Genomic DNA, 25,271 nt, shown 5'->3' with positions numbered 1-25,271 from the left:
GAAGCGCGAAGTGGGTGGTTCGCTTTCTGCCATTGTGTCTTTGCTAAATCAGCTAGCTAGTAATTGTAATTCAAATCGTTTATATGACACCTCTACAATCGGCTCATGAGTGATGCTTGGGGACAGGAAATGAACAGAGCTCAGATTACATGGATTTTGTATTATTGTGTAGGGATATGCAACATTACATACATACATGCATGCTGCTAGACTAACATAACTGTACTTAGATCATAGATCAAAAAATCTTGTTGCTTTTTTAGCTTTAGGTGGAGCATGATGAAAGTTTTCTGGCAAATCAGCAGTCTCACACCACACGAATATAACCTTTTGCAAGTTCCTTTATGAACTTGCGAAGTAAAATACTAAAATGTAAAAATGCATCTATGCTTACGAGAACTATTGAATCAAAATGATCCCATATCCACATCTCTTGGTAATTAATCCATTGCACTTTGCTGTTATCACAGCCCAGACCCCAGCACAGCAGATAGGCGGAACTGCAATTCGGTCCTACAAATGGCGGCCACCCCACTGTGTGATGTCATATGAAATCTATGAATATGTTTATATAGTCACTGGCCCATTGCGATCCAATATGGTGAGGATATTACAGTGTCTCTGTTGGTGTGTGTGTGTGTGTGTGTGTACAGGATATGTTGTTGATGTTCTTCTGGGACCACAATTCTCCATCGCTAAATTATTCCAAATTCAACCGGGACCTTCCAAAATGGCCCCATTCCATGTCTGCGTACTCCTCTCCTCCCCTCTCCGCTATATAATGAAGCTCTGTGTATCGGTGGTTTTTGAACGCACATCAGACAGCGGCGCACATACAGCTCCATATGTACTGGCTCTCTCCTCCAAACCACATCATATTTACAGTCTAATGAGAACTGCAGTCAGGCAGCCCTGCTGTCAGACCCCAGCCAAGAGTATGCACTAGTGACTGCTCCAAACAAGAAAAGAATCCCTTTCACTCTACAACTGTACATTCTCTCTTTTTTTTATTTCATGGAAATGAGCAAAGGCATTTTCTCAAAATTATTGGAACCAGGCACGCCTTCATGTGGTTTAGAGGTTGTGATCATTGGTTCTAAAAATAGTGGTAATGGTAAGACAATTAGAGATTAGACTGTACAGAAATTGAAATCTGCACACTAATACACACTATAGGCAATGCTGTTGTTGTGAGCATTAATAATTTGAGAATAAAGTATAACAATAATAATAATTTGCATGGTTTGATCTGATATGAGCTAACCAGTCTTTAGAATAAAAATCACCATTGGTAGCTCGATTTATTTTAAAGCTTTTTTCCTCAGTTGGTCAGAACAAATGTTGCAGACTTGTTACTTGCTTGTTCAGATGACAATACATGGTGCAAATTCTTATTTGGGTCATATATTCCAAGACATAGGCTAGAATCTGTGATTGCGAAGTACAGTAAATATCCACGCCGGTGCAGTGCCTGACTAACAGTGCCACACATTCACCTCAAAACATTGGAGCCGTGCCGGCACACAATACACGCAAGAAAGATAATTCTCCAAACAGCTGCAATTGCAGGTTTTCAAACAGAGATGGCGACAAAGAGGCAAAACCTATGGACTGGAGCTGTAAATTTCATTGATTGACATTCATCAATTTGAGAATGAGAACTGCGTGTTGTTGAAATATATTTTGTGATTCATAATCAGTCACTGTAAAGTTCAAATTGAGCACTTTGTGAAACGGTTCATGGCAAGTACAGAGATGAAAACTGTATTGTTTTGTGTTTGCGCTAAAACTTTTTGGCACATGAACTCACATACTGTATGCATGAGCCAAGGACCATTAGCCTACCAGGTAGTCAAGGAAACGATGTTGCTTTCACCATAACGATTCCAGACATTTCTGCAATTATCAAAAAGGCATATAAAGAAGTCTTGCTGATTGCCCGACCAAATAGCACAGCTCCAGCCAACAGGTTGGATGCATTTGAATGAATTTCAATTTAAAATGAGTTCGCACATAGATGGACCTCTGAGATACAAGCCGGTTCTATTTAAGTGTTGGTTGATGGATTCAACGACTCGAGGAATATGTTGTAAGAGTCAACCGTACTTGAAAAATGACTCATTTGCAGTGAGTAAATATAGCTATAACCACAGAATCCATCACATTATCAGAGCATTAACGAAATGGTTTATCATTAAGGTCACTTCCATGCATAATGTGGTGCTATTCCAAAATGAACAGCTGTGCTATTTTATGATTTTTATCATTTTAACCCATTTGTCAACGTAGACGCCAAATTATGTAATGCAGTTAATCCTTGATCATTTCTGTTATGCTGTCATGTCATATTGTTGGAGAGCAGCGATGCTGTGTTTTTTTTTTTTTTTTACAGTTCAGTGCTCAACAGGCGTGTGAGCGAATGCAAATGATTATTTTGTGTCCTTTTGAATTTGGTTTTAACTTCCTTCTTTGTGTTTATTTGCCTGGGGGCTGAAATTTTAGGGGAATTCTGAATTGAAAGCCTATTTAAAGAGTGCCTGCCTGCTTAGGCCTGACTGTGTGTCAGTTTACCACTCATGTGTGTCTTTATGTTTTTATGTTGTCATGTCACCTGCCCCTTGCCTAACCACATCTTAAACCGGCCACACAGCTGCTATGAGTCTGGAACTGACTGAGCGTCAGTCAGTTTGTCCATCTGTTGGCTTTCTACGGTGCCTTTACCATCAGTCGCCAAAGGCTATATGGGAACTGCTATAGAAGGGCATTTGTTGGCTTTCTATACTGTATATTAAGCACTTTTATAGCGGTTTTTAAGCATTCAAAATGAATGATTAATCCAAGTGATTAATCAAAAAATAAAAATGAAAAATAACTCCTAATCCTGATGCCTTCTTGAATTATAGCTTCCTGTATTTGCTACATAAGTCTGCTATGTCCAGTGTTCGAGGGGGTAACGAGTTACAAAGTTGGTATAGCCTACTTATCAAAACATTGTCAATCTCAAATGCTAATTTATTCAAGAGTCTCGTTACTGAACTACACACAGTAGCTTAATTTGAGGAGGACGAAGAGAAAGCACCCATTTGGTAAATGAGCCAGTAGTGAGAAATAATAACTTTTAAGTAGGGTCCGGTAGAGTCCGGTGCCATTTCGATACTTTTAAAACGTTACCGGTGCCTGAACTGATACTTAAAAAAAAAGTTGTGCTTACCTTACTCTAAGGCTAATAAATGTATTTAATTATCTAGGTCATTACTTAATACAAAACCACACATAATGTTTCTACTGTATCTCTGTCACTCACTCTGATATTTGGTGTATGTTAGGGATGTCAAATTTCGATTATTTCCATGATCGATCGTCGTTTAAATTAACGATCAATTAATCGATTAATCGTTAACCATAATACTGCAAAATGCGTCTATTGCAGGCACTCAGTCAGCGGTATGACAGGATGTGCAAAAGCCACACACACACACAAAACGCTTTCTCACTTGAATTAAAGAGGTTTTAGTCTGAATAAAATGATGCTAGTAGCAGGATTATAAAATGAATAGATGCGATTATGATCATTTGATAAAATGAAGAGAGCGCGCCATACTTTTGAGGTCATTTTACTTTGTTGACAGTTTCCAATCCCGCACGGAGAACGCTGAACGCGCCTCTTTAAATGGTTTTGTGGTCCTCGTTGTTGTATTTTAAAGCACAATTGCAATGTTTTCAACTGACATTATTGTATTTAAAATAAAATTATCCGAAATGTGGAGCGCGTGTGACTGCGCTGCACATTAAGTGAACTACATCGGCGCTGCTGCACCAAAACACAGTTGCTCACATTAATTTGATCCTGCTGGATTCTGTTCTAGAAAATGTCAGATTTTTAAAAATCCGGCATACAGCGCATTAGATCGTGACAGTGCATGCGTGCAGACGAGGATGAGCGAGCGCGGCTTTGGCTAGATTTATTTGGAGGTTATTGCTCATGTCTCATTCGGCACAAATCGAAATGTTTCCATATTCGCAATGTATTTGAATGTTAAACTATTATTTATAATGTAAACTAGGCTTGTACTTAACACGCATTCGCATATAGACGGAAAAGATGATCCTCTTCATATGAGCAAAAACGTCCTTGGCATAACAGCAGAGTGGACCGGTATACTACGGTCTATTTAAACTGACCAGTGTAACCTTTTAATGTTTAGTTGACTATTTTATTTTGATAGTGAACAGACTGCGATGTAAGTTTGAATCGCTAGAATATACGTTTGCAGCAGGCTCCAGCGCGATCGAAACAGCTGAGAAATTAAAAAAATATATATATTTTCCGCAAAAGTGTTTACTTTCATTTGTGCACACTCACAATAAAAACAGAAGATTTGTGCTCTTGTAAAATAAAGCAAACAAACAGAATGCGTTGTCATCCTTTTTTTTTTTTTTTTTTTTTTGAATTTATGGTGCGCCCACACTTCTGTTTTAAATCCGTTAATCTTAATTATTTAAGTCGGATATATTTCGCATAGCCTATTTAAAAAAAAACAAAAAAAAAAAACATGAAAACAAATTGTTATTTTTATGTTGGGCCTATTACTTAGTAGGCTATACATTTTCCTTAAAGCATCCCATTTTGTCCCAGGGCTTAGAACCTGTGCCCTAGTCAGGTCCATGCAGAAACTTGTGAACGATGCTCGGCGTCACCGTTTAGTGACAGCAGTGAATGCTCCAGGAATGTGTCGGTCACAGCGCCTATTAATCGCCGTTTTGAATCCAGCAATTATTTATTTAGAAATTATAAGATCTTATTATGACAAGTGTGGTATAAAAGCTTTGTTTATTAGAGGAATGATAGGTTAACTGGAAAATGTTAGATCGCGACCATGCTTTTGGACCCCATAGTCTTCATTTACGCGGCTTTGTTCTGGTTTGCCGGTTGGTCACGAATTTCCACAAATTCAGTATATTTAGGCATTGTTTCTTTTCCTAAATCTTCATAGTCTAACCCTCTAATTTCCCAGGTTTATTTTATTATCTTTCGCTTTTAATAACTGTTTTCGCATCTCTTACTGTGGTAAACATGGGAAGGGAAATTAAAGATTTCATGAATTAAGAATTCGTTCGATTTATTAATTTGTTCCCTTATTTCACTTAAATCATGGGTTATTTAGGGAACACAATTAATGAAACATGGACAATTGCCACATTAATAATTCGTAGGAATGAATTAACAAGTTGTAGGAATGAATAGACTACCTGTCCTGTCACTGTGTCCCGCAGCCCTGCAAAGCGCACGATATAAAACAGTTATCTGATGAAATGATTAGTAACTACATTTCTATTGCTTTTAATGTTGAATAACTTTTATGTTGTTTCTATTTTAATGTACTTTAAAGTTGAAATCACATTAAAAGCTTAATTTGTACATTGTGAATGAATGATGATGCTTTTATATATCGTCAACGTCACTCACAGCCGCTCGCACGTGTTGGTGTGCATGAGCCGCACGCAGCCCAACATTGAATCGGTTAACCGACCATCGACAGCCTTAATCGATTGCATCTCTTATCGACAATTAATCGATCATCGATTAATCGTTGACATCCCTAGTGTATGTATAAAGTACGTATGATTAAATGAAGTATATTTAAATAAGTATAATAAAATTATGCGTTCATATGTGTAAAGGGTCAATTGTCGCTGGAGGAAACTGAAGCTGTGGTGTGATGAGCGGTGAACAGCGAAAACGTTACAGTAGATGAGAAACCGACTGCTCCTGTACTGTAAAGTTTTCGCTGTTCACCGCTCATCACACCACAGTTGTTTCCTCCAGCGACAATCGGGCTCATTACACATACTGTATGAACGTATGTGAATATGAATACCTTAATTATACTTATTTAAACATAAGTATATGCTCGTGGCCTTTTGTAAACTGTATTTATGACAAAGAACTGCACAGATACAGATATTCTAACAATCTATCGATAAACGCACACCTTGTGTCCTTTGTTTCTGTTTAAGTGCGTTCGCGCTGCTCCGCCGCGGCCTGCGGTTTGAAGAGCATGCTGAAAGACGAGGAGGAGACCGGTCTGCCACCTTTTTCATATGAAATTTAAGCAGACTGATTCTGAGGCGATCGCGAATTTGTGTTCAGTTTATGGAGCTAAATGCTATAGCCCCGCTAAAAAAAGCCTAGTATTTCAAGCGATCGCTCAAGCATTTAAGAGGCACCAAAATCTGCGTCCTTATTCTGTTCAGTGCAATCCATTTCCATACCCAACCCTACTTTTAAGAAATAAAATTTTTGATAAACGAACCCAAAACTGGCTATGTCCTTGCAGGAGTGTGATGTGATTTGTGTCATGTGCAGGTGCGATGGATTGCGTACAAACCAATAGGGTGTCGGAATTGTGTTTATACTTCTCATCCAACCACAATCAAATTCACTCCATGCGGATGGCGCGATTTATCTGGATATGTTTTTATTTTTATTTTTATTTTTTTAATGATGACAAGCTGGAATGAAAACAAGCCGAAATGAAATAGCAGTAACAAAGCTATTTTTAAAAATGTAAGGAGTAGAAAGTACAGATACTTACGTGAAAATATAAGGAGTAGAAGTAAAAAGTCGGCTGAAAAATAATTACTCCATTAATAATTACTCAAGTAAAGTATAGATACCCAAAATTTCTACTAAAGTAAGGTAACAAAGTATTTGTACTTCGTTACTTGACATCTCTGTTCTCAGTTCACAAACTCTTTTAGTGGTCCTGGGGGGATATTTTCCATTGGAACGTTTCCATGGATTTTGAAGGTTCTTCATGGAACCTCTTATGTTTAAGAGTGTAGATAGCTGATGATTAAAAATAAAGGTTCTTGTTTTTGCCATCAGTGGTTCTATGAAGAACCTTTAACATCATCAGCTGCTTTTTGACATCAACTTTTACCTTCAATGTTTATGATTCTGTGAAAAATCTTTACAACAATGATGCATTGGCTTTCATGAATTTTACCGTCTGGATCTAGATAGCTATGGTTCACATTGCAATAAAATGTCTGTAATTTCATGAGTGATCAATTTCGATCCATACATCTTGTGATCTTGACTATATCTAGACATTTTATGATTGGTCTAGATCTATAGCTGTTGATTCAATGACGTACACAGCGCTGCAGTCTTATGGAAAGCGTTTTTTTTTTGGTGAAGAGTACAATTGTCTATAGAAGAAGAATGTCAGGGGACGTGGGGCAGAGAGATTGACACTTTCTGAATGTCCTTCAGACAATATGTTCTCTGAGGCAGCTGTTATGCAGCTAAATGTGCCGTTTCATAAATGTGCCCCCCAAAATATCTAATATCAAATCACCATGAGGTATTCCAGTGTAGATTAAGAAAATAACACTCAAAGAGCTGTATTATTTCTGTCAACGAGAGCTCAGTGGACACAAAATGTAGTATTCAGCTGTGATATTTGCTTCATAGTTGGCTGGCATTTTAAGAGCTGCACATCAAAATAGATTAAAACTACTAAGCATTGTGATGTCACACCATACTGACAATGAACAAAGAACATTCATGAAGGTCTTCACAATGAGAAGGTGACTTCATTGAGTGAGCAGGTGGATTCTGTGTACAATAGGTGGATGCCTTGAGGGCACATCCTCGTCATTATTTCTCAAGCTTACAAATTAATTTATGGCCACAGACACATTCATTATCCCTTTTTTCACATGAAAACAACTTTGTCTTCGTACTCACTTGCTTTTTTCCTTTCACTTTCTAAACGTTGTGAGTTATAAATGCTATAAATAAACTTAAAGTTGGTAGAGCTACATCAAGCTCGGGCACCGACATGCACGCCCACACATTCTACAGTTCAGCGAGTGCACCAGCACAGTTACAGGGACTTCCTGTATGCATTGCGCTTCATTGTTTGAGTTTACATATCTTTAGAGTCTGTTGACCAAAATACATTCAGGGCTCTATAATAAGGATGGCCTGATGCTCTGAGGCCAGTTTGAGAGCGTTTGGGCTACTTCAAGGAACTGTCACTTGGCTTGTTGGGCCACATTGTCGCTACATTATATGTTTGTTGCTTATGTAGGTACATGTGCTTCGTTTTTCTGTGATGTATTGAACAGTACTGGTGTAAATTCTGTTAATTTGTCTAGCATAGTTGATGCTTAGTTGGAACTGCATGAAGGCATCAGAATGGGATGAAAATGACATTTTTACACTGTATGCAAATAATTGTATTATTATTTTAAAATATAAATATGTTACTAATAGACAGCAGATTTTTATTATTTTAGTCTTAAAAACCTCATTACTATATAGTATTAATATTACATTAATACTATATTATTTTGTACAATATTAAGTTAAGACTGCTATTGTAATTTTTTTTGAATGATAATAATAATAAATTGATAAAAACAATAATTATTAATGTTATTACTTTATTTGTTACTATATTTATTTTATTGTACTTAAAATAACAAAAATAGCAATAATAATACAATATTAATTACAATAAAATGTAAACATGAATGCTTCTGAATAAGATGACAGCACTGTTCAAGGTGTGTTCACCCCTGTCTAGGGCTAAATGCACATCACCCTCTAGTGGATGGAGGACTTCACAATGGTTTTCTTGAGCGTTTGTGAGAGCGGGCCATCTTTCCGTTGACAATTTAATAGCTAACAATCACATTCTCTCTGCAACTGTACTTAAGTTGTTGAGAAATGAGTCCCACTCAACATGATTAACCTCATTTAAGTCCCAGACAACAGCGATTTGTTGGATTTGTTGAACAAGGATCATATTTTGCCATCGGGGAAAAAAGCTAAAGTGAATGCTGACTGTAAGAGAATGATCTATGTTTCCAGGTTTGGACAAGCATGAGGAACAAAAATGGATTGGGCAGTTCCTACGGGAAATGCAAACAGTCAATTGACATTTCGAAACAAATGCTAAGTGTTCCAAGGGAACGCAGAGCTGGGCTGGGTCCTGTCGGAGGAGAGAAGAACGAGAGAGATAGAGGTGAAGAGATAAAGAGTGAGAGAATACATGAGGGAGTGCCATGCGGTTGGATGGTATTCTTGGGAAAGTTTGCAGCTCTTGCAGTATCTGGAGCTCAGCTGGGGACAAATACCACATGGAATCGAGAGGAAGCCTGCAGAAGTAGAGAGGGCCTTCTAAAGGAATGTTTCACTTCAAATGGAAAATGTTTGCAGCTGTTCGCCATCGTTTAATGTTGTGTTATATATGGTATCCCCTCTGATTCTGAACAAACAGACGTTTCTGTTGCCTCCTGGACTTTTTTGGGCATCGTTTAGGTCGCTGTTGTGTGGAAGGTGTATCGGGTTGAAGGTGTTCACCAGCTGGAGCAATCTTTTCCAAGTTTTTTTTAAGCTCCAGAAACAAACTCCAAACAAACAATATTATGGCCTGATTAAGTTTAAGTTTGAAATGACATCACCCCATCTTTATTTGTTCGTTCGCTTGAAGTACTGTATAATGGGGCCGTCACAGTACCCTTTAAGGCAAGTTGGTCACTTTGCGGGTATCTTTTGATCTTAAAGTGATAGTTCACCCATAAAGGAAAATTCTATCATTAATTACCAGTGTTGGGAACGGTACTTTAAAAAAGTAATTAGTTATAGTTACTCACTACTTGTTCCAAAAAGTAACTGAGTTAGTAACTGAATTACTCTATAATAAAAGTAACTCGTTACCAGGGAAAGTAAATATTTGCGTTACTGTAAAAAAAAAACTTTGTACTTTTTTTTTTTTTTTTTTGCAGTTTTCACAAGTCGGTTGAAATGAGTAGAACAGACAGGTACATAACTTTCAATATTTATTCCACGTCAACAGACAGCAAGAGTTTTATTCTGCACTTCCAAGTATTATCTTTGTAAGAAAAGTGTTTTTGGCCATTAGCTTTGAAGATGCGTGTCACACATTATATGTACACATTACATGCACGTTATTGCCTTTGACCACAATGAATTTGAAGTAGTGCTTATATCTTCACCTTGAAAATGCCAACTTTTCATCGGATTGCTCCTGACTCGCCATCTCTGCTGCGAATCTCTGTGCGTGTGTGTGTGTGTGTGTGTGTTTGGCGCCGCTGTCGCAGCCGTGTGTGCCGGCATGTGTGTAAAAACACTGGCTCTGATTGGCTACCATGAAACACATGACTCTGCCTTAGCCAATCACAACCGCTTATCTCGTCATTAACCCACCTGCTCACTCGCTCGGATTGGATAGTTTATTAAATCAATGCATAGTAACGCACCGCATTTAACGTTCAGTAACGTTAACGGCGTTGTAACGACGGGAAAAGTAATTAGTTAGATTACCGCGTTACTGAAAAAATAACGTCGTTACTTAACGCTGTTCTTTTAAACGCCGTTATTCCAAACACTGTTAATTACTCACCCTCATTTCATTTTAAACCTTTGTTTATCTTCAGAACACAAATTAGGATATTTTTGATGAAATCCGAGAGCTTTTTGATTCTGCATAGACAATAATGCAACTGAAACTTTCAAGAAATGTAGTAAGTACATCATTAAAATAGTCCATGTGACATCAGTGGATCAACTGTAAAGAACAAAAAATTTTATTCAACAATTTCTCTTCAATGTCAGTTTTCTATGCGTGTTCATGCAAGTACCACGACATGTTACCATAATTTAGGGAATTTCTGTGGGCGAAATTAGTCATTTGAAAAGTAATCCCCGTGATTTCAAATTTTAGCTGAGGGGAAAAAAAAAATCACACACCGATTTTTCAGATTGGTCACACTGATTGCCATGTTGACCTTCAGAGACTTCTGTGTAAGCTGTGCTTCATGCAACGCTATTAATGGACAATGAACCTTTTTGACCTGTGAAATTTTGCTTAAATTTTGCTAAGGTGTCAGCACCTTGAGTCTTCTACTTGTAGGGTGTATTGGCCTTCTTTCTGCCCCATCAGCATCTGACCTGACCTCTGGCAAGCTCCATGTACAGATTCCTTAAGAAGACGTTACTTGCTTTTAACGAGATGCCAACCTTAGAGCTTGGCTGGGCGAACTTGGCACTGCCGTAATGTCATTGTATTCCAGCCACTTATTGTGAAGTTCACCTCGAGTCCATCTATTTTCATCGTTCAATGGCTCCTCTGTTCTCTGTGGTTTATAATAGCCCCGCAGTTTGGATGACAGCAAGGTGTGGAAATCGTTATTGGAAACAGTTTTCCAGCGGGCACCTTCGGCTATGCTTGCTCCGAGAGGCCTCCCGCAGAAAAGACAGGTCTTTTCGGATCTGTTGGAGGTTTATTTTTTTGTTTTTCACTGTCATGTTTCGTGGTTATTGTTGTTAATGAGCTAATGCTGTTTCATCCTCACACATGCTGGTGGTTAAAGCTCACGGAAACTTTTGTGAGAAAAACGAACAATGCGGCAGGCGAGAACCTTACCGTTGTTGTATTAGCCAATTCAGGGAAAACCCCTGAAATTATAAAAAAAATTCCCTTAGAATAAGTATGAGTGCACATTGTACACTGTTTTTTCATGTCCGAGTGTCTTGGTTCCTTGGTGCGAGGTATGTTGTTCTTGCACCAGTTGCCTTTTTCTCGATGACGCCACCATGTTGGAATTCGCCTCCTTGTAGTTGGTGTGTGTGCACATGGACCAGCACGGACACACACCCCCGTACATAAAGGGGAGTTGGGTCCCCCCAGAGCCCAGGGACTCAGAAGACCCCTCTGTTTTGCCGCTGCTAACCAGGACCATTTGCCGCTGTGTTTTTTCTTGCCCCGTGTCTCCTCCTTTCTCATTTTCTTTCTTTCTTCCTGCCCGTTTTCACCCACTCCCCTTCCTGTCTGGGTTATGGCAATTGTACATAATTTTGTTTCGGGATACAGCAGAGAGTTGGCTGTGTGTGATGTGGGGGGCGCGCGGATCGGTCCCCCAGAGGCCGTGAGGGGGTTCGCCTCAGTCTGATTGATGGGGGAGGTGTTGCCTCTGTTCACTCATCCATCACATACTTTATTTTGGTTTTAGAGAAGAGGAAAAGGAAAAGGGAGGGCAGGAGGGGGTCCTCACTGCTCCAAAAATATCAGACCGGTGAGCTTGCCATGCTTTCTCTACCCCCCTGAGCCCACGCAGGAATAGACGTCTTACCCTTGTGACCTAGCACCATTCAGCAGTCTCAGCGCTGGCAACAAAAGACAGATAAATGTGGCCCAGATAGATTTAAAGCAGATTAGGGAGCAGGTTTCTGTGTTCTTTAACTTTCTATTCTTTCCTTAGCTGTGAGGAGTGGAAGAGGAATTCTGGGATATTGTTGATGGGGGTGTTGGCTTTGTGCAGGACTGGAGGTGTCTGTTTTGACCCTGACAAACAGACTGTACTAGTTCTGTCAGCACTGCTAATTATGGAGCGTCTGATATATTTTCAGGTTCCCAAATGTTGTAATGGCCCGAGAAAGAAAATGTAAGTCATCATTAGTGAGTCATAAATATTTCTATAAAAACAATAACAACAACAATAATAATATGATTTAATTTATTATTATTATTATTATTATTATGGCTTTTTAGAAATATTTATTAATGTTAAATGTTCTCTTCTCCCTCATAATTTTTATGCTGTGCTGTTGTTCTATAAAATATAGATTTATTTATTACAATATGTTAAATAATAATAAATATGGAACTATTCAACTTTATTTAGCATTTAAAAATACTATTACTACTACTACTTATTATTATTATTATTATTATTATTATTATTATGGCTGTTTAGAAATATTTATTTTTGTAAAATGTTCTCTTCTCCATCATTTTTAAAAATGTTGTTCTGTTATTCTATAAAAAAAAAATGTATTTATTTATTACAAAATGTTTAATAATAATAAATATGGAACGATTCAATTTTATTTAGCATTTAAAAAAATAATAATGATAATTTGTATTTATTAAATGTCTTTTCCACAGCTTAAGATGTATGGAGGACCAAACCTGCAAAAACAATAAATAAATAAATGTGTATATAAATAAATAAATGCACAAATAAATAAATTTGTGTATAAATACACATATTCTTGTTTAAATACATATATAAATAATTAAATGTGTGATGAAAGTAGGCAAGTAAATAAAATAAATTGGTGGACAAATGGAAATTTTAAAGATGACTTTTCCCTGAGATAAGTGAATGAGTGATGTGTCACTCGTCGCCCTATAAGCTGCACGTGAATCGATGAGTATCGCTTCAGTAGAATGATCTGATGAATTGCTTACACAGGGTTTAGCTCTGCCCTTTCTGGCATGCTAAAGTGCCACTGGTTTGTGCAGATACACAAATGCGAACAAATCAGTCAACAGTACAGAGTAAAACAGGAGTTTACCCCATAGCATTATATGCAATGCCTGTACCCTTATCTCACGGATCCGAGTTTACAAGGTTACAGCAATGGTAGCAAATCAGTAGATCTGAAAAAGATGTTCTCTTGTCAACACTCCAACATAGACTCCAATGTGACCTGGAAGTCTGCAAGCTCTCACTCCATTTTAGTTTGTAACATCTATTTTTCATGATGCAGCTCCTCATTTTTTTTTTTCACTCTCGGAAATGCATTCCATAACAAAAATGGAATGTATTGTTAATGTTTAATGTCTTTAAGAATAATTGTTCACGGTTTGAATTTCTTACATGATCAGCAAAAACAGTCTTCTATGAAAAAAATACAGATGTATGTTTTGATTCAAAAGCAACTTGAAAGATTTCACTTGCATGTTTTCAACTTGTTTTTACAATTTTTCCCTCTCAGTGTCTTGGGACCAGTTAGCAGCATCTCTAGCAAGTCTGTATTATTCATGGTTGACTTCTTTAAAACAGAGGAAATAGATTTGAGTTTGAAATGCATCATTTACCCTCTGTCAAATGCTAGGAATGCACCCTTTGAACTGTCCGGGGCATCGTCTTCACTCTCACTGTCCTTTTCTCATTTTTATTCATTTTCTTCCCCAGTCTCTCTTTGTCAAGAGAGGCTGGTGTTGTCAGGCTGCCAAGACGCTCTGATATCCATTTTGCATGCTTGTTAGGAATAAACACAGTTATGAATATTCAGGGAATTCAGCAATTTCAAGGAGGGGGGAAAAGATGGAAGGTAGCAAAGAGAGAGCGGACCAGAACAGCTTTGTTATTATTTTAAGTGCATCAGTCAGGGAGGGGAGTAGCTCAGAGGCAAACAGCTTACTGTAAAAGTCTATGGCGCAGGGAGAATGGCAGCTTCAGATTAGGCATGGTCTCTGTTTGAGGGTCCCATACTGGACAGGAGGATGTCTGGTGCCGCTGAACCCCTTGACTTTAGACTGGCGGTACTCTGGGGAGAGACAGTATTACAAGAATCATCATTTATCATCACCTTCTAAGTAAAGTGTCAGCCGGTCAAAACAGAACTGCACTTGTAGGAAAAGTGCATTTGCAGATGATTCCATAAAAACAGAAAGCAGAAAAAGTTCTTCAATTTCAGGCAAAATATTACATCTGAAAACGGCATAGCCATTTAAACAGAGATTCTGGCCTTTTTTTTTTTTAGAAATGTAACTTTCAGAATTGATGATTTGCATCTCAGATAATTAAATTGCATAATAATTGTTGGGAAAAAATGTTTCTGTAAAGGCAGAAATCACCCATTTACGTTTAGATTTAAATACTTTGCCCTTATTTTTTCTAATAGATTCATCTTCTTAAGCACTTCATCTCATTCAGTACATTCATCTTCATGAGCTCAAAATCCTGATGAAAACATACCTATTAAATAAAAAATAAAAAAAAATTGAAAAAACTATTTTTTTATCTCAATTACAAGTGTTTTATTTTATTCTTCATTTAATCTTATTATTTTATTTGATTCACACTAATAAGTACAAATGTATCATGCTGCTTACATTTATTGTAATATATATATTTTTTTTTGGTTAATTTGGTTGCCCGACAATTTTTTTTTAATATATAATTTTTCCATATAAATTTGTCTCATTAGTGATCCCCATGCAAGTTATGTGTATGGAAAATAGCAGCTTTAATGTTTTGATGATAACTCCTTAAGTGTTCCACTGGAAAAAAGTGGGTGGGTCAATGATGACACAATTTTCCAGTAATTTTAATAATACCACATTATATTGAATGAGTGGTTTCTGCCACATCAGTTTTACACAAACACTTTTTTTACTTGCTACAATCTAACAACTTAATAATCAAAGACACAAATCATTTTTCCAAACATCTGAATGGCCACTGGCAATCAAGTTTATCATATTGATGTGACTGTTTTGCAAATGCCACAAACTTATGGAACATTTTCAATGATATTATTAGGAAAGGGCACTTATTGGAAAAGCTTGCTGGACTTTGGCCTATATGCGGCGAGTCAAAGAGCTCAGCATATTTTTGTATGGCTTCTAAAGAAGCACTTGTTGTCTCCTCATCCTACGCAGTGCACTGGACCCTGATCCTTCATTATTCTCATGCTCTTTTCCAGCTGTTTCTGAACAACATTCCTCTGTTTACCCCCCTCTGTAACCGTATCCCCCTGAAATCTCTATGGGAAGTCCTGTGAAGAACACCATGGATGTTGTTCCCTCCACGTGTTGGTGTGTCAGTTTAAGATTTAATGCCTTGAAGCCTCAATGCCAATATTTATCTGAACTGCGTGCTTCAAATGAAACCTCACACTCGTTCGCTTGCGAGTTATGAACAGCTCTTGACAACATCCTGTCATATCATATATCAAAAGCTCCAGCCCAACTCGACTGCATTGCTGGGTGAGCTTGTGGCTAAGGAAGAGAATGCTAAACATGATATTTTTCCAAAATAACCAGGAGAGGTTAAGAGGCCATGTGCGCTACAGACTGCAGTCAACTCTATCATTATCTGAAGCTTGTTATACGCATGGGCCACTTATGACACCCCGCAGGGCTCTGTTGTGCCCCGCCACACCAACAATTTGCGATGAGTCACAAACGTGCGGCACGCTGAGTTCCTACGAGAAACACTACCAGGGCAACATAGCAGTGGGTAATGGGGATACGAGAGGACAGGAAAAGAGACCACATCATAAGGGGATGCTGCTGTGACTCACCGCCTCTGGAAGCATAATGTTTATCCAATAATGTGAATGAAGTCCTCTGGGTTTTCAGATGCTTTGATCGTGTTCAAGCTGTTCGTGTGAAGTTTTACATTAACCTTAGATTAACCTTTAAAAAAATTGTATTGTTTCTTATGGTACCTAGGAATACCACACCATTTAAATTAAATTAAATTAAATTAAATTAAATTAAATTAAATTAAATTAAATTAAATTAAATTAAATTAAATTAAATTAAATTAAATTAAATTAAATTAAATTAAATTAAATTAAATTAAATTAAATAAAGTATTTGTATATTATAATATAACTATGTATTTTTTATTTACTTTTTTTTATTTATATCAGTGTTTGCACACGTTGTTTTGTTTTGTTTACACATGTGCCATGGCAATACCTTTGTATTCTTTGCTATATTGAAATGTATTTTTATTAAATTAGTTTTGTTTTGTTTGCTATGGCAGTACTTTTGTTTTGTTTGCCAACGTAACACAATTGCATTCGTGACTATATTGGAATCCCATTACAATATGACATTTTTTTAAATTAAATTAAATTTAATTAAATTTAATTTTCAACTTTTTATTCATTTCTTTTTTATTAACAGTTTTTTTGCACATTTCAGTTTTATTTACATAACTTGATCAATCTGATCAGTTGAATGCATCCTCTGTGAATTATTATTGTTGTTTGTAAAATTTTATTTGAAAGTATGGCATAGTCTTTGCTATCGTGATTTTTACAATTTTTTTTCATGGTCTCACAACATTTCATGATCCTGCATTCTATTGTTTCACACCGTCTGTTCACAACGTTATTTAGAAGACATTCTTATTTATAACTTTTTTGCACACTTCAGTTTTTTTTTAACATCATAACGTTACTACTTTTGATTTATTTAAATTTATTTTATCTAATTTTTCATTTGTTAATCACTTTCTATTTTTATTACATTTCATTTAACATAAATAAAACGTATTATTACCAGAAAACGCCCAACAGATATATAAGCCAGGCGAATCTGATATGAAACATTATTCAGACCAGATAAACCATTTAAAACTATTATATGTTATATAATATATGTTCGTAAGAAGTGGGGAAGACTTCTTCTCGACCACCATGTGTGAAATACTTCAACAGAGTAATACTAGAGAATTTCTTCACATCCAGTTGGCTTGCATGCTCTCCATTTCTCCTTCCTCCTCTGTCATGTTATCTAGACAAACAGCAGCTCTCAGCGTGTTAGCAGGAGAGCTCGAGGTAAATGCTATTTGTCAGCGTTCCTGCATCAGTGCCAGCAATAGGGTGGGCTCTTTCTGGTGAGCCTTGCTCAAAGAAGCCGGTGTAGTAAGTTAACGTTCTTGAACAATGCGGTGTGTGGGAAAACAAAGCAAGGTCTGAAGGTAGAGCACACCTCAGAGACTATTAAGAGCACAGTTGGGGGCCGCTAATTGCTAGAAATGAGTTTGGGAATATGTTCCAGTCTGCTGGAGGGAGCTCCACAGAGCAATTTTAGAGTTTATAGTATCTTTTATTTTAGTTTTGAGATTTTCAGTATTGGTGGCATTTGCACGTAATGAATGGTTTTTGTGATGGCTTCATCTGGAAGCGCAGGATGATTAGGTTATCTTTTCTGTCTCGCCCTTGTGCCCCCGTGTCCACGCCAGTCGGCCTTGATGGCTCTCTGGGGGCTTGCCGCTTTTCAGTCAGGGAGGAAATGAGTTTTTCCATGGTCCTGCATGTCGGAACATTTATCACCGCCATCACCAGGAACTGCAGCGCAGGAAAAATTGGCGTAGGATCTGTCACCAGAACCTCGATATATATGACACAGAAGTATTTCGTTCTTCCTCTGTTCACCACTGAAATCATAACCTTGTGTTTAATTGTGCGACTAGCAAAGAGTTGAACCTACCATGTCACTTGGATCCAACATGCTGACAAATCAAAATAATGAAGAAAAAAAAATCAACATAGGTTCTTAATTAAAAAAAACTTGCCTCTGTTTATATTTTTGCAAAGCTCCAAAATCATACCAATGTATAAAATGCATAAGCTGAAATGAACACTATTGGCAATAAAACACCAACAACTTTTATTCCTTTTCGCCAAATTACAGTTACAGTGGCAGATTATTAATGACTAATGAGGTGCATTTTTTGCACCTTTCATTGCACAATATTGTTATGACTTCTGTATTCTTTTATCATAGTGCATGATTTTTAAACAAATACATTTTGGTCTTTGCATCACATAAACAGCTCATTTTACATGGCTTTTCTGGTGTAGTAAACTTGCTTGGTATCTCACCCGTTACAACACTGCATTTTCATTAGTGCTCTGATAACAAGTCCTGTGAAACATGAGTTATGCTAAAATAGCTAGTGAAAATGGCATGGTTACTTCAGCTTTATCTTAGGTTTGATTTTGTTGACACTTAAGCTGAGTTCAGACTGCACGATTTTCAAAGTAGTCGGGTCACTGTTCTTTTCACACTGCATGACTATCTTGGCCAGCATTCAGTCGCTGCTCTGTTCACACTGCACGATGGATCGGCAACAGAAGGTTTCACACTGCATTACTTTACAATAGGAAGAATCGCCGACAACTCTGTCTGGCACGCAAACTACGTTTCACAACCAAACACACGCGAGATGTGACAAGAAAACAACGCGATATCACGCGTGCAAGACTGGAGTTCTCTAGTGAGACTGGGATTATTATTACAAATGGTAGCCCGCAAGAAACTTGCAGTAAGAATTCCCTGTGAGCTGAGGATTGTGGCTGTGTCCAAATTCAGGGTCTACATCCTTCGGAGGACTCATTTGAAGGATGTTACGTCACAGCGCCGCGACGAAGGCTGTCCAAATTCGTAGGATCCTTCAAATGTGGGCCACAAATGCGTCCTCCTTTTCCCTGAATTGGAAGGATGGGTGTGTTGGATCCTTTCGCGTCCTACCTATCCCTCTTCACCCGCGTTTTGCTTAACGCTGTCACGGTTGCTAGGCGACAGGATATGAGCAACGGGTAAGGGAGGGAACTGAAAGAAGGGTAGGCTGTCCAAATTCACAAACACCGACTACCGGTTTTTGCGGTCGTCGGAGGACCCATCCTCCTTCAACCAGGTAGGAAGGATCCTAAGGAGGATGCAGACCCTGAATTTGGACACAGCTTGTGTGTTCTTATATCATGCTTGCTGGTCTGTAACTCCTCCCCGAACTCCCCGCTGCTCTGTATCTTGCTCTCTCATTGGCTGTCGGTTAGGGCTGCACGATGTGTCGAATAAGCATCAATATCGCGGTGCACGAATCCACAATAGTCACATCACAGGATTTGCGATGTAGACTGTCGTAGTTAATCCGTTATTCTTTAACTGTACGGGCCAGCTGCTCCCCAGCCCTTGACGAATATAAATCGCGGATTAATTGCACAGCTTAACCACAGAGTGAAAGTTTTGACAGGTCAACGAGAGAGAGAGAGTGCGAGCGAGATAGCGAGCCCCGGCTGCACGCTCACCGTCTTCAAACAACACAAGTGCTGTCTTGCTCTCTCTCCCTCGCGCATATTAATCAATTGATACGATGGTGTCATAATCATTTAAAATGAGAATGTAAATCTGCTCACCCCATTTTTGTTTGTAAGAAAAAATTTGATTAGATTTCATATCGCAATATATTTCGCAGAAAAATAAAATATTGCAAAGTCATTTTTTCCAATATCGTGCAGCCCTACTGTCGGTCATCGCCGATGTAGTTTTCAGTCAGAACACTTTTCACACTGCATGATTTTGAATCGCTGACAGGTCCAGATATTTAGCATGCCAAATATCTCATGGGCATCAGCGACTTATCGGCGATTCTTTCAGATCGCATCTTTGCTCATTCACACTGCGTGATTGTTACGCACGTGAACGAGCACCGATTTGCATGTGATTTCGGGCATTTGTCGGCAATTTCTCAAAACCTGTCGGTGAGCCAAAAACTGGGCTAAAATCGTGCAGTCTGAACGCGGCTTTAGTTAGTTAGATATAGTGCCAAATTCACATCGATCTGTTTTGGATAAAACTGAACGTCCTTGTATCTCCACTCACTGGGTATTTTACAGAAATATTCCCACAGGCATGTTTTTACAATGTGCCTGGGTTGAAAAAAAAATCATATTTGGGTGCACTCTGTGGGTCAGGATTTGACACAAATGGAAAACCATCATCGTGATGCCAATTCCACAGATATTTAGCACCGTTTGTTATTGAGTGTGAGCCACATCAGCATTTCTGTCCCTCACTTGGTCTGTTCAGAACAGGATACATGTAATACAGGTGTTTGACTGTGTGCATTAGATGTCCCTGAACGTCACAGATGAATCAGGAAGGCATTGCGGAAACGTGTTCATCAATAGAAGGGAAGTGTGTGGCATGTAGAATAACAAGAGCGCACGAGGCCAAATAGGATAGTCTAATCGTGCTCATTCTAAAGGGACAAATATATCTTATTTCAGGAACAATGCTAAAGTGTGGTCACGCCTGGATGACACACAGGTCAATTGTTTCATTCCAGGCAAGAATTACCTGGTTTCCAAAGGAAAAGCATCCTATGTGCTGCTCTGGGAAAGTGATACATTCAGCCAAGTGCCACGATCACCACCCAGGTCGGTCTGGAGACAACAGTGCAGGCGGCACGGGGGGATTCCAGCAGCATCAGCCCAGGCTATTCTTATCAGATATATTTCAGACACAAAAGGAAAGGGCGGTATGTTAAGAGCATTGTCTTTGTCACATGCCCAAGAAAGAAACTTGCCCATCAGAAATAGCATCTCTTCAGGAAAGGGAAACAAATACTTTGCTTCCGCTTTGGATTGAGCTAGACTGTACAGACAGCCATTAAGAATGAATTGGATCTGCTGATGATGTGGTTGATTTGCAACTTTTTTTATTTAATTTTTTTCAATTCACTAAAAGAAGTAAAGAAATCTTTAGAATTTTAATATTTTTAACTTGTAGGTCAGTTCTGATGTTTCAGTTGTAGATGATTCAGCAAGCGTCTATAATCTGGTGTACTTTTATTGAAACTCTACAGTATTACTCCACCACTGTGATCCAGAAGCTTTTATTTTCTAACACTTTACACTATCACTGTAAAAAATTACTGATGCAAAAAGTTGTACAAATGAGGAAATACATGTTGGCTCAACATAATGGTTGTGTCAAAAAAGAAAAATATGTTTGGTCAATGATTGCATGATTTCCATGATTGTACTACAAAATCTTCATCAAGAGAAAATAAATAATTATGTTGAGATAACTTTTAACGTTGCACAAAAAATATTATGTTGGCCGAGCAAGAGAGAACGGCGTCAATCGTCTGAGCATGCGCAAAGGAGTTCTACCAGGTGCAGGCAGCAGGCTGGAGTCACGACATTGCATTGGTGAGTACTTTGTGCTGCGAGTTAATGAGCAAATTTAGGTTAATAATATATCGATTGTCTATCAACAAAGTTTGAAATAGCTTTATTGTGAGTACCTACAGTGATTAGCAGTGCTGGAAAATAACGTTTAACTCATAAAGCTTAGCATTCCTTTCCAACTGGCATGTGATTTAAAGTCGACCCTAACGGTTATTAAGCATGACATGTTCCCGTTTAATATATTTAATGGTCAATATTTTCAAATTCCATTTACATTTTGGCTTATGATATATATGATAATTGACTGTAACAGACAGCTAGTCTTGACAACTTGTGCTATTGCTATCACAGAGTGACTGATAATTTAGGCTAACGTTAGTTCTAACTGTTAGTGGCATTCAAAGCACATGTGCCTTCGTGTTAGCAGCTAGTACTTTGCACAAAGCCTCAATTTGCAAGAGTGAAATAACATTTCAGTCTGATAAAAATAAATAAAGAGTTGTGCTAACACGAAAATTAATAGCTGCTAATGTTATCAGATTTGTAAGCTGTTTAACGTTATCAGTTTTCCAAACGGTTACATGTTTCCGTTTAATATTTTTAATGGTCAATATTTTCAAATTCCATTTGCATTTTGGCTTATGATATATATGATAATTGACTGTAACAGACAGTTAGTATTGACAACTTATGCTTTTGCTATCACAGAGTGACTGATAATTTAGGCTAAGAAATAATTTGCTTTGCTTTTAATTGTTTGCTTCTGAATCTTTCATTACCCACGGGTTTGTGCTGAATTCTTCCGCATCTACCGTATTGACCTGAAGTCAGCATTCCTGACATCGTTGGACAATCACACCCAGGGGTTGCTAAAGATGTACAGAGCCAAAAGCAAGACTGGGAAGGTGGAACAACTTGGATGAACTTCTGGAACAACTGGATGCCCAGGTATATTAATCATTTCTTTGTATAAAATATAACAGTGTTAAACAGTGTAACATAATTTACTGATACCTGTTTAAGAGAACAAACTGCCAACAGCTCACTGATCCACAAAAACTTAACTGCAAAACTCAACATTTTAATTTCAAGGTCTCTGGCAGTTGAGTTGATAATTGTCTTGTGACATTTATCCATTGCTCATTATGTAAACAATAGAATTATATTATATGATCAGAATTTGTCAAAAAGGTTCAATGTATACTTGATTTTGATGATCTACAATACATGTACAAATCCCGCAAATACATAATATAATGTATGCCATAAATGGCGTTCAGAGATGATGGCTTATTTTTTTGCTTGTGGGATGCCACACGTATTGTTTACGTTATCTTATTTACATGGAGTGTACATGGAACCTTGGTTGAGATTTTGATTATGGTGCTATTTTATTGTTTCAATTGGTATGGATAACAAAATGGGCAAAGCAATCAACTTCCCTGATTAAGACCTTGAGATCAACATGTATGCATTAGAGAGAAATATTTTGGTGTAGTATTAAGCTGTTTTTCTCCTATCATATAGCTCCGTTTGACCAGCACCTACATACTGGGCAGAATTGACTCATTTCACCATTGGTTAATCTTGATTAGCCTCATGAAAGTCACCTGACATGCTTTTGGTCAATATGACTGAACAAAAAACAGCCATCGTGCGCACAGCATGTTTGAGATCTATTTTAGGACTGTTAGAAAACCACTCTCAGTATCTAACCTAAGTAGACTCTGGGAATGTTATTCCAACAGTCTTAAAGGGATAACCCACTGACATTCTTCTAAATATCTTCCTTTCTGTTCAGCAGAAGAAAGAAATTCATACAGGTTTGAAACAACATGAGGGTGAGTATATGATGACAGAACTTTCATTTTTTGGTGGAGTATCTCTTTAAGGGATCTGTAGACTTGCTGCACTTGTTAGCTGATTATCCCTCTCAGATTGTAATCTTGATTGTATTTCAGGAAACTATTTCATGAAGTTGGTTGAAATGACGCCCAATGGTGAAAAGAGTAGGTGATCCTAAACTGTTGGTAGAGTATATGTGTAACCCCTTTGTTAATTAAGCGACTTAATAATGTCTTATTGATGGTCTTTTTGGCAGACCACAGATCTAACTACTCATTGAAGGTCTGCTGTTCTTAGTGGTCTTCCCCTGTACTTGAGAGAGCCAGCTTCAATTTCAAAGACTATTAAGGTAATTAATTTGAATATCTTTATTATGGTATTACTGTTTGTGATGCAGTAGTGATTGCATAAGACATTATGCTTTCAGTCTGACACTAAAAGACATTTATTGTGTTTCACAGGATACTGAGGCACTGGGGCCACACACAAAGGCCATGAAAATGAAGTGACTGACAGTTCTACCAACTCAGGACCTTATCCCACAGTGGTCAATGTGGCTGTAGTAGTGGAGGAGGAAGTTGTCATGGACAATCTGGGAGACTTCACAAATTCCCTCATGATGTTTGTTTCGGCACTGGTTGAATACTTGTGTAATATTTTACTTGAGCCTAACAGGCAAATTCATATGTATTTAAATAAATAAATAAAATGTTTTTTTTTTTTTATCAAAGCCTAGTGTGTAATTTATTTGAAATAATGAAAAATAGACTATTTTGAACAAGAATAAATATTTAATACAACATTTTATTTCAGTTTGAGTCTGCTTGTTGGCCCAACAAGCTATGTTTAGTCAACAGAAAATATTTAATTGACACAACATTCTATTTCAAGTTCAGTCTACATGCAGGGGTAGTCAGCACAACACAAAAAAGTTGGTTTCCGCAACTTAAATTGGGCCAACTAAAAATTTTAGGTGCAACGGGTCACTAGAAATTTTTATGTTGGAGAGGCATATTTTTTTTTACAGTGTGGTTCATTGGATGTTTGAGATATTTCATCATTGATTCACCCTCATTCCAACCCTATTTATCTTTTTTCTTCTCTGGAACTCAAGAGACGCTATTTTGAATTATATTTTTTACCCATTGAATTTCATTGTGGACATTGAATGGACAAAATGAAGGTCATACAGAATTGGAACAACTTAAGGGAGCATAAATGATGAATTGTGTTTATTCTTTTTTTGGTAAACTATCCTTTTAACGTTATTGTAAACCGTTACCATGTGTATACATTTAATATATTTTTTAAATTCTCAGTTTTCTAGTTGTATTCTACTGTTATGCAGGTCAGTGATGTCTCAGTAGTCCAAAGTGAAACACCTGTGGATAAACTTGGCAATGCCAATGTGTGGAATCACCTAGTGTCATAGTTTACTGTGCACTTTTACCCTTTCCCAACATATGCTACACCAAACGAGTATAGCCACTGCCAGAACAAGCGTACAAGTTAATGGCTTGGAACACATGGTTATCCTGTCCATAAACTTAACAAAAGCCATAATTGTTTGCAAAATATACTCAATCACATGATTGTTATACAAATAATGCATTAAATACTGCCAGATAAACTTTAATCTGAATAGCCAGAATATTCTGATTCACTATTTTAATAGTGCATAGTCATGATAGCCTCTTATGCTCACCAAGACTGAATTCATGAATCTATTCCTGTGTTGGCAAATGCAAACTTTCAGCAGCCATTACTCCAGTCTGCGTGGTCACATGGTCCTTTCAGAAATCATTCCGATATGCTGATTTGCTCAAGAAGATTTTGTAAAAACCATGATACATTTTTTTTCAAGATTTTTTAATGA

General features: G+C 37.6%; 1 long non-coding RNA gene across 4 annotated transcripts; it reads left to right on the top strand.

Annotated features, from left to right (window-relative positions):
* Nucleotides 1-19,886: 19,886 nt before the first annotated feature.
* LOC113074226 (uncharacterized) lies at nt 19,887-24,114 on the top strand. 4 transcript variants are annotated; one of them, XR_003280613.1, is made up of 6 exons: nt 19,887-21,571; nt 22,378-22,498; nt 23,352-23,391; nt 23,512-23,559; nt 23,652-23,744; nt 23,857-24,114. It is a non-coding gene; the product is annotated as an uncharacterized LOC113074226 (long non-coding RNA). The 4 variants fall into 4 exon arrangements; XR_003280611.1 differs by having other exon boundaries at nt 19,888-21,571; nt 23,355-23,391; XR_003280614.1 differs by lacking the exon at nt 23,352-23,391 and having other exon boundaries at nt 19,890-21,571.
* The last annotated feature ends 1,157 nt before the right edge of the window (nt 24,115-25,271 follow it).

The sequence above is a fragment of the Carassius auratus genome, unplaced genomic scaffold (genome assembly GCF_003368295.1).
Source record: "Carassius auratus strain Wakin unplaced genomic scaffold, ASM336829v1 scaf_tig00014011, whole genome shotgun sequence".
NCBI lineage: Eukaryota > Metazoa > Chordata > Actinopteri > Cypriniformes > Cyprinidae > Carassius > Carassius auratus.
Note: the sequence above shows the minus strand (reverse complement) of the source record. Positions and strands in the feature narration are given on the sequence as shown.